The following is a 14,939-nucleotide window of genomic DNA, read 5'->3' as shown; positions in this document are numbered from 1 at the left end:
AATAGATTATGTAAAAATTAGCAACGAACAAGCAATAAGGATTATGAAAAAATCTATTATATAATACCAATTTTATAATTAAAATGTCACATATCATATTCTCATATATTCTATTTATTATCTACTATATTATATAAAAATTAGGTTTTTAATTTGTACTTAATGATGGAGTTGACGTGGCATGCTTATGAGAGTATTTAGCGATTTGTTTCTTTTAACTCATTAAATACAATTTATTATGATAAATTAACTATATCAACTAATTGATTTGATTAAATATTTAAATATCACATAATTTACATATCAATTTGATTTGATAGTATTTTTTAATTTATTTCTTTTAATGTTTTGTTAGTATTTTTAATTTATTTTTTTATTTATTAAACTAAATTAATTATACTAATTATCTGTATTAATTAATTAATTATATTAATTATTAATCACTAAAATAATAAATCTATGAATAAAATAGATTCTCGAGATATTTTTCACTAATAATTAAATCAAATCAAATCATATATATTGAACAAAATTTAAATCATGTGAATTAAAGACTAAACTAAAATAAGATAATTTGTTATTTATTCAAATTGAATGCAATAAATAAAATTAATTTTGTTAGATAATCATGGTCCTCTACACTTCTATATATAGATAGCGACACAAAATTATAAAAATCATCATTTTTATCGCTTTTGCTATTTCAACTCTTTTTTTATGTATAAATATACTCAATATGAGAAGGTATGGATGAGTGTTATAACATCCCTTCCAGCAAAATACCTTGCTTAAGTCAGAGTATTTCTACTAGAAAGAACGTTACGTGACCTTTTCTAATATTAACTACTTAATTACTGAGCCTTTGTATCAATTTCGCGTTTCAGTTTTAAGAAAATGCCAGAAAATTGTGTTTTTATTCATTAAAGACATGTATCAAGGATAAACATTGCAAATAACAATAACAATCACATAAGTATTATTAATAGTAATTCTTATACATAAGAAGTCATATAAACCCAAATACAATACCTACCCCTCTGTTAAAATAAAACTTCAAAGGACAAGAGCGAGGGGACTCTATAAAAGCAATTAAAACCATAAAGAAAGCCTACTAATCGCTTGCAGCTTCATGTTGCATCTTCAAACATGTGTCACTGAAAGGGTGAAAAATTTGGGGGTGAAAACCAAATCACATGTTCTCAGTAGAGGTTGAGAATGCCGTGAAAGTAAAGAATAAAGCGCAAATAGTTAATTTCATTCAGAGACATCTGACAGAAAATTAACCTTCTTTAAAAGCATTAGTTAATTATTCAGAATTCTAGACCCATATTTTCTTTATAAAACTCAAAGTTTCCTAGACTGTATGAATGACCAACCTATTCCAAGCATAGGTTTATTAAGTCTATGCTGAACTAGTTTGATTTTTCATACTTTACTAGACCATAACATAAATTACCTACGCGGTATAAATGATCATCCTGCTCCAAGCATAGGTTCATTAAGTCTATGCTGAACCAGTCAGATACTTTATATAGAACTAGACCTCAAACGTACCAGTCACGGCCTCAGGCCCAAACAACTTAATCAACATCCAATCACTACAATCCAAACAATCAGTTACAAACACAGGTAATGAGGTTCAAACACAATCAAGAGCAATTACATCAAGTATAGCAATTATCAGTTAAACAGAATTATTCACTTAGGCAAACCAATTACAATATACACACCCAAACAATGTCACATAGATGCATATGATGGATGTCTAGTCCTAGTGCAGGCCATGAGCTCATTTGTCGGTTTCTACCCGCTCCCGACGTAACCCGAAGTAGCTGAAACGGGTATGGTTTTCCAGTCAGCATAGGTATAGTTCTCACTAACTGACGTATGCGTCATATCCTCTGTAAGCAGACTTTGCCTTACAGGTGACGGCATTCCAGCCGTGTATGAAATAATATCCTCTGCAAGTGATCCCAGGTTATCAGTTGCAGGTATAGCTCTCAATAGCTGTGTAGCACTGGAAAACGTTCTGTGGTCGTACCACGATCTATCTGACTGCCTTCACGCAGTAGATCATCACATAATCATTCTCATTACCATCATTTATTATCATTCTCATTATTCGTCATCACTTTCACATTCTTATATAGTACCACTTTCTTTCTCTGTTCAATCATACTATGCAAACTTTACATCTTTCTTTTTTCTTTCATAATTACAAATACGCAAGCGGGACAAGACCCACGCCCTTGCCAACAATCTCGTATACCAAATAATCTCTTTTTAAAAGAATCATTGAAGTTTTTATCATTAAATAAGCTTTAAATATTGATTTTGATTAAGTCCTTATACTTTTATAAAAATTTGGACATAATCTCCTTTAAAAATAGGACTTAGCCACCCTTACGGGTCCTAACCAACCAATTTACCAAACTCTTTTCAACCTTTCCAATATCAAATCAGTTCAGAATCAAACAAATTCCAACATTGAATCAGCCATATAACGCTAAGGTTCATCTTTAATTTTATGAACTCATAACTCTCACTCAGACATTCTCAACACTCTATCTTTTCTGTTTTTAATATAGCAAATAAACTCAGAATTGCGCAAACTTTATGTCCAGGCGTTCATCTTGAAATAAGCTTTCTAACAAACTAAAGTTCATAATTTTCTGGTTTCATATGGTATCAGAATAGTCCTTCCTATAGAGCCTTGGGAGTGGACTGACTATGCTTCATTGCATACTCTGAGTGTCTGTCATGCTTTCTAACTTGTTCTGATGACAAGAGTTTATGTTTTATATGCATGACTGTCTAGTGATTAACGCTATTAGTTTACCATTGCATACCTCATGGTATCAAGTTTGGCCAACTTAATACTAATGATTTATGTATATGGAACACTAGTGGGTTATCATAGACGAAATAGAAGTGATAGGTTAACGCGAATTACGAGGTTTTGGGGATGTTAGAGACTAAATTCTAGAGATTAGTTCCGTTTCGACGTATAATCTTTATTCGTGCTTGTTGTTATTTCTTTCTTTATCAATTGTATTAGAATTTCTAGTTATTGATCTCTTTCTTGCCAACCTTGTATTATCATTCGTGCATATCCTTGCTTGGCTTTGTATCTGGTGGTTGTTTGAATCTTTTGAAACATTTATCCTTACCTTTCAAACTCTATCTTCCTTGTTCTGAACTCTGATTTATTTCGGTGCAACATACCATTTCTTGTAATTTCCTTCTTGAGTACTTGTTTAAGATTTTCTTTGAGAAAAATTTGAATTCAAATCTTTTCTTACTTGGCTGTATCCACAACCCTTACTTAAATTTTGACGGGAGTGTTTTTAATTCAGCCTAGACTTTTTTACATAAACTCTGAAATTTTTTTATATAGTTTAATTTTGTTTATTTGTGATATACCACTTATCTTTTATTGATTTATAGAAAATTTTATTTCAGAATTTATTCTTTGAATAGAACCTAATTTTCTTCCAACTTTATTCTAATTTTATGATTATCCATACCTAATTATGTACCTGTATCCTCCAAGATTTTTAAAGAAAATATTTTGCCCTTAACACCAAAGAAGCTTTAATTTACAAACCACTCATGATTTGTTTTGATTTGAAATTAAATCGGTATAACGTATTATTTATACTTAGTTTAGTTCTTTTGGAAAATGTTAGATTTATATATATTCTTTTGAAAAAGATAAACTAATTCCATCTATTTTAAATTGAAGTTGTTCAAAATTATTGTACTATTTTCCCTAATGATGTTCATATTGAAACTGTTCGATTCAAAATTTTTTCCTAAGCTTTGAATTAACTCCCTTTATGCTCCATTTCATTGCTTATATATATCCTTGTTTGTTGACGATCTCACGTATTCCTTCAAAACCTTGCAGAATACCATCTTGTGCAATTGCAAACTTGAGTATTTTTTTAATTTCTCGCATAAACTTTTCGTGCCATTTTTTTTTCTCTTCTCATGTTTCGTATTCCTTATATGCGCTAGTTCTTAGAGACACGATTTGTGCGTACAGAAAGTGAATCTGGTCAGTCTACGAAGTTATAAGGAGTTATGGAGTTTTGAGACGACGAGAGGAAGTGATCATGCTTTGTTAAAAGTTGTGAAAGAATATTGTGCCTATTTGATTTTGGATTTTAAAATTTTTCTTGTGTTAAGTTATTTTATCAACTCTTGCATTACCTAGTATATTTTCTTCTATGTTTATGTGATATGATTTTCTTGGAACCTTTAAAATATTCAAAAGGGGATGTGAATATAAATCTTTTCTTCATTTTATATCAATTTTTGAGGGCGAAAATTTTTGTAAGTTAGATAGAATGTAACATCCCGCATTTTTGAAAATCTAAATATAAATAAATTATGATTTTATCTTATTAAGTTTAAACTTTATAATTTTAGAAATTATTTTATTAGAAATAATTAAATAGATTCGGAGATAAATTTATTTTGAATCAATTAATATTCTTAGGTAATTTTATTATAATGGAATATTTTGTGTAATTTTAGTAATTAAAAAATGAGAAAGAATTGTACAATCTAATTTAAGTAACTTTTATTATGAAAAAGTTATAACTTATTTTATTAACTTGAGCTCTTATTTTATAGATTAATCAATTAAGAGTAATTAAATTAGTTTTATTAATAATTGAAGTTAAGTTAATTAATATTATTGTGTAATTTTTATAATTAGTTATTTCACATAATTTAAAATTAAAATTTTGGTAATAGAAAAATAATGAAAAGTCATATCATATAATCTGAATAATTGATACCTCCGAGTTTAAACTATATTTTATAAGTTGTGATTAGTAAGTTTATTTTATAATTTAAATTAAAAATAATTATTTGACTCATTGATACCTTGGTAAATAAAATTATAGATGTTTCTAAAGTAATTTTATAGCAATATATTTAAATCCAAATTTTCTCTTTTATTTCAAATATTATGTAAAATTTGTATGTTAATCGTATATGTTTTATTGTAATTTTAAACTATGTTTCTTATTTTTACGTATCGTTATTGTGTAACACGTATACTCCACACCCAATCAGTCATACCCACGTATACGATACACTAACCCCTCCCTTATTCCTCCACGCTTCTTTTCTCCCCACCATTCATTCATGGATGAATACACTCCACACAAATAAACTTATCAACACAGAGAATAAAGAAATAAGAGAAGACAAGGGAAGAGAGATCGAGAGAGAACGAGATGCAGAGGGAAGAGGGGAAGGGGGAAGCAGTGCCGGTGGGTACCACAGGCAGCGTCGCTGCTGTTGCTTTCATATAGGAGAGTCAGGAAGAAGTGGAGGGCAAGAGGGAGAAGGATGGAGCGTTGTTGGAGTCATATCACCGCCGTTCCTCACTATCACCTCTGTACGCAAAGAAGGGGCTGGTGCCACTGTTGTCGTCGATTTGGAGTTGCTATAGACACAGTTGTTTCTACTTCTAGTACTCATTCTTCTGACTGCTGTGGAATGGAGCCACTGGTGGGGTGTTGCTGCTGCCGGAACCACCGGGAATGATTACTGAAAATCACTACTGCCCTATTTCTGTTTTAATTAGGTTCAACATCCATTGGCATGGGTTAGCTTTTTCTCCTTATTTCTGCTCCAATTGCACGCTCTATTCTGCCAATTTCTTATTAAACTGCTTGTTCTTGTTTTTAATTCAAATTTGGCCTGTGCTCCATTTTAAATTAACAGAGCCGTTCCTGCCGTTCGATTCCATTGAATTCGAAATCTTCATTTCGCTGTAACCATGGTCATTGTTGTGGGAGCTAATGCTACTGCTGTCCCGGTTGTGCTGAGATGTAGTGCCACTGCTTTCTTGGCTGAAACGGTGTGACTAGTAGGGATCTAGCCAGCTATTTCGCCGCAATTCTGTCTCCGGTTTCTTGTAATTGTGACATCAAAGTAGGGGGTTTAAATTAAATGATTTTGATTTAAAAATGCCCACAAGGTTTATTGAGTAAATTACAAATAAGTTTAATTATTGTGAGTGATTAATTGATGATATGGATGCTGAATTGTACCTATGAAGTGTGACTGGAATTATTGATTAGTGATATTGATTGATTACGTGGATTGTGAATTGTTTGATGGAATGTTGAATCCTGATGGATTATGTTGGATTTGTTGCTGTTGAGCTGGTTATATGACTATTGTATTGGTGATGGATTTAGTTGATAATTGATTGGAATTGGATTTAGAAAATGTTTAAAGGATTGAATTTGAGATGCTGAATTGCTTGCTGAAAAATTTGAGTTTTGAAATTAAATGGCAACTTTGAAAGTGAACCAGCAACTTAATAGAGATTAGAAAATTATGGGATTAAAAGCTAATAGAACTACAACAAGTATAGTTAATAATATTCAATTTTGAAGGTTTCGTATCAACTAGAGAATTAGTTATGATTTTTCAAAATTGAATTCTAAAATCTGATTTTCTGCATAATTATAAACGAAATCAGAAACTTTAAAAATCTATAACTAATTATGTAATGATCGGAATTGCATGAGACCAAGTCTGGGCTAAACTTGGGAATATAAAGAACTAAACTAAAAAAATTGGAACCTTTTTATTAAATATACAATTTATGGAAAATTTTTGAAGTTAGGTCGATAAATCTGTTCTGCAGCAGAAAAGTACAAACAGGGCAGCAACTTGTTTGTCTTTCTGCGACTTCTACGAACTGAGTTTTGGAGCCAAACTAATTTTATTATAAAATTTAATTAACTTGCTTTATTTCTCTAAAAATTCAGAATTTTAGGAGTTAAGGATTGGGAGTCGTGAATTTTTTAATATTGGTGGTCAAAGCTAAAAAGAAACAGATTTCAGCAAGCTATGCATCAACTTCCAATGCTTGTAACTCTTAAAATTGAATAGCAATTGAGTTGCAACGAAGATACACTTGTTTCTGGATGAGCTAGGAGTTTCCAAACCAAAATTTAATTTATTTGGAGTTTTGTAATAAAAGTTATTCAAATTGAAAAGTACTAAGCTTGTTGGTTTCTAAAACAGATTCTGACTTATTTTTACTTAACTTCCATGTTATGTAACTTCTTCATTAAAAATGGTATTAACTCAGAACCAATTGAAAAACAAACCTAAATGAGTGAAGTTGAACTATATTAATTTTTTAAGTCATTGGATTTAACTTAAATTTTATAATGAATTTTAAATATCACATGCTGTTGCTGCTGCTGCTGTTGTTTTAAACTCAGAACCATTTTTAATGAAGAAGTTACATAACCTAGAAGTTAAGTAAAAATAAGTCAGAATCTGTTTTAGAAACCAACAAGCTTAGTACTTTTTAATTTGAATAACTTTTATTACAAAACTCCAAATAAATTAAATTTTGGTTTGGGAACTCCTAGCTCATCCAGAAACAAGTGTGTCTTGGTTGTAACCTAATTGCTATTCAATTTTAAGAGTTACAAGCATTGAAAGTTGATGCATAGCTTGCTGAAATCTGTTTCTTTTTAGCTTTGACCACCAACATTCAAAAATTCACGACTCCCAATCCTTAACTCCTAAAATTCTGAAGTTTTAGATAAATAAAGCAAGTTAATCAAATTTTATAATAAAATTGATTTCGCTCCAAAACTCAGCTCGTAGAAGTTGCAGCAAGACAAACAAGTTGCTGCCCTGTTTGTACTTTTCTGCTGCAGAACAGATTTATCGACCTAACTTCAAAAATTTTTCCTAAATTGTATATTTAATAAAAAGGTCCCAAATTTTCCAGTTTAGTTCCTTATATTCCCATGTTTAGCCCAGACTTGGTCTCATGCAATTTTGATCATTACATAATTAGTTATAGCTTTTCAAAGTTTCTGACTTCGTTCATAATTATGCAGAAAATCAGATTTTAGAATTCAACTTTGAAAAATCATAACTAATTCTCTAGTTGATACGAAACCTTTAAAATTAAATATTATTAACTATACTTATTGTAGTTTGATTAGCTTTTAATCCCATAATTTTTCAATCTCTATTAAGTTGCTGGTTCACTTTCAAAGTTGACATTTAATTTTAAAACTCAAAATTTTCAGCAAGTTCAGCATCTAAAATTCAATCCTTTAAACATTCTCTAAATCCAATTCCAATCAATCATCAACTAAATTCATCACCAATACAATAGTCTTATAACAAGCTCAACAGCAACAAATCCAACATAATCCATCAGGATTCAACATTCCATCAAACAATTCACAATTCACATAATCAATCAATATCACTAATCAATAATTCCAGTCACACTTCATAGGTACAATTCAGCATCTATATCATCAATTAATCACTCACAATAATTAAACCTATTTGTAATTTACTCAATAAACCTTGTGGGTATTCTTAAATCAAAATCGTTTAATTTAAACCCCCTACCTCGATGTCGCAATTACAAGAAACCGGAGACAGAATTGCAGCGAAATAGCTGGCTAGATCCCTACTAGTCACACCGTTTCAGCCAAAAAAGCAGCGGCACTACATCTCAGCACAACTGGGACAGCAGTAGTGTTAGCTCCTACAACAATGACCATGGTTACAACGAAATGAAGATTTCGAATTCAATGGAATCGAAAGGAAGAAACGGCTCTGGTAATTTAAAATGGAGCACATGCCAAATTTGAATTAAAACAAGAACAAGCAGTTTAAAATTGGCAAAATAGGGCGTGCAATTGGAGCAGAAATAAGGGGAAAAGGCTATCCCAGGCCAATGGATGTTGAACCTAATTAAAACGGAAACAGGGCAGTAGTGATTCCCAGTAATCATTCCCGGTGGTTCCGGCAATAGCAACACCCCACCAGTGGCTCCATTCCACAGCAACTCCAACAGTCAGAAGAATGAGTACTAAAAGTAGAAACAATTGTGTCTATAGCAACTCCAAATCGACGGCAACAGTGGCACCAGCCCCTTTTTTGCGTGCAGAGGCGATAGTGATGGCTAGGGTTCGATGGAAGTGCCTCTCCCTGATGGCGGTGACAGTGAGGAACGGCGGTGATATGACTCCAACAGCGCTCCATCCTTCTCCCTCTTGCCCTCCACTTTTCCCTGACTCTCCAATATGAAAGCAACAGCAGCAACGCTGCCTGTGGTACCCACCGACACTGCTTTCCCCTTCCCCTCTTCTATCTGCATCTCGTTCGCTCTCGATCTCTCTTCCCTTGTCTTCTCTGATTTCTTTCTTCTCTGTGTTGATAAGTTTATTTGTGTGGAGTGTATTCACCCGTGAATGAATGGTGGGAGAAAAGAAGCGTGGAGGAATAAGGGAGGGGTTAGTGTACCGTATATGTGGGTATAACTAATTGGGTGTGGAGTATACGTGTTACACAATAACAATACGTAAAAATAAGAAACATAGGCTAAAATTACAATAAAATATATACGATTAACATACGAATTTTACATAATATTTGAAATAAAAGAGAAAATTTGGATTTAAATATATTGCTATAAAATTACTTTAGAAACATCTATAATTTTATTTACCAACATACCAATGACTCAAATAATTATTTTTAATTTAAATTATAAAATAAACTTACTAATCACAACTTGTAAAATATAGTTTAAACTCGGAGGTATCAATTATTCAGATTATATGATATGACTTTTCATTATTTTTCTATTATCAAAATTTTAATTTCAAATTATATAAAATAACCAATTATAAAAATTACACAATAATATTAATTAACTTAACTCCAATTATTAATAAAACTAATTTAATTACTCTTAATTGATTAATTTATAAAATAAGAGCTCAAGTTAATAAAATAAGTTATAACTTTTTCATAATAAAAGTTACTTAAATTAGATTGTACAATTCTTTCTCATTTTTCAATTACTAAAATTACACAAAATATTCCATTATAATAAAATTACCTAAGAATATTAATTTGGTTCAAAATAAATTTATTTCCGAATCTATTTAATTATTTCTAATAAAATAATTTTTAAAATTATAAAGTTTAAACTTAATAAGATAAAATAACAATTTATTTATATTTAGATTTTCAAAAATGTGGGATGTTACAAGTGTTTCATTAATTGTTTGTTTGACAAATATTATAGTCTGAAAATGTCTCAATTTAGCCATTCTACCGTTGTCGATGGAAGATGAACCTGTAGTAATTCAGGGTGACCATGATATTTTTTTATAGTATTACATAGAAAAATATTTTTCAAAATGAATATACCGTTGTAATTAATTTTCTTTGTCAATTTCTTATCTTTTACCTAACAAACAATATCTATGTATGTTGAATATATTATTTTCATCAGAAGCCATACATAATTGATTGATAATTCTATATTTAAAAATACTCATCATGTGGTAACTAAATACCATATTGTTATCTCGCTAAAGTTAATTTTTCTATGATTATGCGAATATATAGCACTATCAGATGAAATTGATTGGATTACATTTATTTTCAATGAGGTAGGTGACCTTTTAGGCCTAATCACGGTCAGAGTTGAGGAAGGTTTAAAAAATGCTAACAATACAAATACTTTTTATTTTTAATATCCAATAATAAATATATAAATTAAAACTAATATTGTTTCGTAGAAAGTTATAAAATGTATAGCATACTCAAAACATATCCAATCCGTATTAATTGTCATTGTTTATCAGTTACGTTATGATAAATCTAGTTATTAAAAAAGATTAAAATTAACTTAAATATACACAATATTATTTTGTACTTTTCATTTTTATTTTATTATTATAAAAAGTCATACATATTATAAGAGAACTTCATTTTTTACCAATGGAATGGTTTCTATAAAGAAAAAAGGCATAATAATATTGTGCTTGGCAAGAATATATGAGATTTCAAAAGGTTGAAGCATTGGTTTAGTCTTTTAACATATTTGTAGATGAAGTGCAGAGTAGATAAAAAATTAGCTAATAAAAGAATAAATGATTAAAGCTTCCTGAATACTAACACTCGTAGTGTATGATAGATGTTCTATAATTTTTTTGGATTTGATTTTTTTTTATTATTATATGATCAAAATGTGCTTTTATGTATTTTGATTAATAATTCTTAAAGGAGTTATTATTTTATTTATTAATATTTTAAATTTTTTATAATATTTTCATAAAACTTGGTTATTAATAGCTTCTTCTTCAAAATGTATTTTTTTAAAATTTTTTAACAAAAATATATCTTAATTTTTGTCTTTCATCTTTTATATTCATTGATTACACTAATTTTTTTTACAGTGTATTTTTATCAACTATATGCATTGTTTCTCTGTCTTTTTTTTTTTTTACTTTTTTTAATTATTTTATTACCTTATTTTTAATTATTTATTTTACTTTCTCTCTTCATATATTTATTGTATTTCACTTTATCTTAGTTTCAATTTCATAGTTAACTTTCAATTATATAAAATTCAATAGTTTCTTTCAATTAGGACAAATAAATAAATATAAATTGAATATATAATTTAATTTTAATTTAAACTAAAAACTAAATGAATTGTCAGAAAAATAGCAACTAATTTTGTTTTGAATTTCTCTATAATTTATTTAAAGATAAAAATCTCTCTATAACCACTAACATCACCGATAACAAAATTATAAGTCTCTATAAAATAAAAAATATATAAAATAAATAACATATGTATAATTTTAAAGTTATTAATCATAAACTATGGACAATTTTTTTTTTTTAAATCCTTATGGATCTAAATGTAATTTTTTGATATTTTTATTTTTTTTCTAAAATTTTTCAAACTTATCAACATTTAAGTTGTCTATACATCACTTCTCAAAATATTATGATTTCACAAGTTATAATATGTGGGGTAAATTACCTTTATAAATCATTTACAAACCAATTTTACGTATATCTCCCAAAGTAAAAAAAAAGGCTACGTGCATGTCTCAATTTACACATCTATGTAAATCAAATTTATGGAGTTCGAATTATGTGTTTTCATAGTAAAGCGAATCTATAAGATTCGAATTACTTGAATGCTATCTATGCTACTAAATCGAATGAAGGAGACTTGATTTACAATGAGTTGGATTGCTACTAAATGAGTATAAATCGAACCTTATTACTTCGATTTAGGATGGACCATATAAATAGAAATTTATAGATTCGATTTAGTAGGGGATGACATAATTCGAATTCTTTAAATTTAATTTACTTTCGAATCACAATGTCAAGTAATTAGGATTCGATTTACTACTTATTACCCTAATTCGAATTCATTAATTTTGATTTATATAGAAATGTAAATGAAGATAATTAGGTAATATTTTTAGGTTTGGGAGATTCAAGTAATTTTGGGGTGGCTTTGGTTTATCAACGTAAATTAACCTAATATGTGATATTAGTTATTATTATATATATGAAAAATGTGACTTATTTATGCATTGGTTTATTATATATTTATAATTATAAAGACTTTAATGTGTGTGAATTTAAAAATTATAATTTTTTCATGTTTTAGAAATTATAAATTTATTAAAATTGTTGTGAAATTATATATTATTTAATATTTAATGGTTTATATAAAAAAAAAGAGAGCCCACCAACCCGCCAGCCTACTATTAGGCGGGGCAAGGGAGAAATTTAGGATCGCCTTACTAGACGGGGTGGGGCGGCCCAGCCCACCAGATGGGGGCTTTTGGCGGGACAAGGCGGAATTTTCCGTTTNNNNAACTTATTAAATATACGCAAATATAAAATTATTAATTTATCCTAATTTATATATACATAAATCCATTCCTTGAATTTAGTAACCCTAATTTCTGCCTCCAATTCAAATTCTTCCTTTTTCTTCTAGACTCATTCTCAGCCTCGATCCTCTCTCTCTAACTCACTTTCTCTACCTCTCAAGTCCATCACTACGTCGCTCAATATCATCCAAAAAATGTTATGTTATGTTATTATGTTGGAATATATTTTTATATTTTCTCCTTTTGAAATGTTATTTTTCATAACGAATATGTTATAAATTGTGTTGAATTATATTGAATTGATTATTTTATGATTATTATATTATGTCTTTTTGTATTAATTTTTTTCAAAAATTTTCAAAGAATATTCGTAGATATCCGAGGAGATCTGCGTTCCCTAAGGGGTAATTAAACAGGAACTTGTAATAACGGAGAAGGATCGAGAGCATTTTTTTTTAAAATAGAAGTGAAGGATGGAAAGGGGGCTTCTCACACTCCTCTGAATACTCATTACCATATCTAACTAGCAACGGAGATCCAATCTGAGCCGATCTAAAAAGGGACGCATGAACTTCATCTGCATTGGGCCTTTAAGATAATGAATATCTAAATTAGATTTGGGACCTAACAATGGATTTTAGTTGATCTTACTTGCGTTGAAGTTTTACTAGATCCAAATATATTGTGGATTAATAGTTTGAGTCATTGTTATAATAAATACTATACTATTTAATATTATAACACTTAGTATATATAAAAGTTGGATATATTTACAAGATATTTTTTAATTCAAATTAAAAAAATTAATTATCTCTTTTTTAGTTTTAAATATTATTTTTTAATATAACAAAAAAGAGTAAAAAAATAAAAAAATATTTTAAATTTTATCTCACTAACTTGAATTAATTTTAAGATAAGAAATTACTTTGTACATCATATATATTGTAGGATAGTAAGGACATTTGTTATTTTTTAATGGTAAATATTGTCAAATAAAATGGTGTAAGAAATTAGAAGAAAATGTATTTACAAGTTTAGGAAATATTAATTTATTTTTCAATGGAATAAATTATATATTGAATAACAAAGTTGTTATTGGTTTCTCTTCACACTAACTAATACTTAAAGATGGTGTTTCGGTACACCATGTTATAAAGAAATATTAATCGATCTAATAACTTTTGTAATGACATAAGTTTATAAATTTGAAAATTTAAAAATTATTTCATAAAATGTGAAGCTTTAACAAGTAACAATGTTGATCATATTGTTTTGACTTCAAGAATGAATATGATAATAATAAATAAAATTGTTCCAAGTAAATTTTAACAAAGACAAAAGTCCATAAGTATTGCTATTAATGAAAAATTAATATATTTTAAAGACATATAATTTTTTTCTATGAATTTCTTAACTCGGCAAATCGATAACTAATCTACCACATATTAATGCTCTATTTATTAAGGGTCTGTTGCTAACTAATGGATTGTTATACTTACAAGACGATATTTGAACTCCAAATACTTGCTTAAATAGATAAATAAAATGACAATTCAACTAATTCAAATTGATTAAAACAAATATTAATTATTTTTAATATAACTTCGAAATTTTGGTTTTCAACACATCAAATTCGTTTCGGTAATTCTTTTTTCATAAAAAGAATTGTAATTCAGTCTTATCGAAAATATAAAATTTAAGTATACTTCTATATTTTTAAATATTTTTTATTGATTTAACATTAATAATCTTAATTAAAAAAACCAAGGATTTCCAATTTCCATTCCCATAAATTTTCTAATTCATCTCCACATGTGGATTTATCAGGACCATATTTTCCCTTTGCAATTTCCAAGGTCGACCCATTATTCCACTTGTGCCAATACATATAGAACTAATTATTTTATTATTTATATAGACACTATCATAGACTTTTTAAGTTTAATATAGCAAGAAGATCTTCCACCTAAGCAAAACATGAATCCCGTGGGAATCAAAATATTTCCAAGCATCGTATGCTAAGGAGATCTAATCAAAATATATAAGGTAGCCACATGATTCATAATTGGACATAAATTAATAATACACATTTTTAATATAAGTTCAGGTTGCGAGGACACTTTATTATTATTATCTGAAAATTCAGAACAACTAATATATTATTTCTCTTCCAATTAGTTCAGAACGCGAATA

The 14,939-nt window shown here is 28.7% G+C and overlaps 1 long non-coding RNA gene across 1 annotated transcript; it reads right to left on the bottom strand.

Moving 5' to 3' along the window:
- On the bottom strand, positions 947 to 8,490 carry LOC107634371. The gene is made up of 2 exons (XR_001618867.2): positions 8,428 to 8,490; positions 947 to 1,154 (listed from the first exon to the last, which is right to left on the bottom strand). It is a non-coding gene; the product is annotated as an uncharacterized LOC107634371 (long non-coding RNA).

This window comes from Arachis ipaensis, chromosome B03, assembly GCF_000816755.2.
Source record: "Arachis ipaensis cultivar K30076 chromosome B03, Araip1.1, whole genome shotgun sequence".
In the NCBI taxonomy this organism is placed as follows: domain Eukaryota; kingdom Viridiplantae; phylum Streptophyta; class Magnoliopsida; order Fabales; family Fabaceae; genus Arachis; species Arachis ipaensis.
This window is presented reverse-complemented; position numbering and strand designations above follow the sequence as displayed.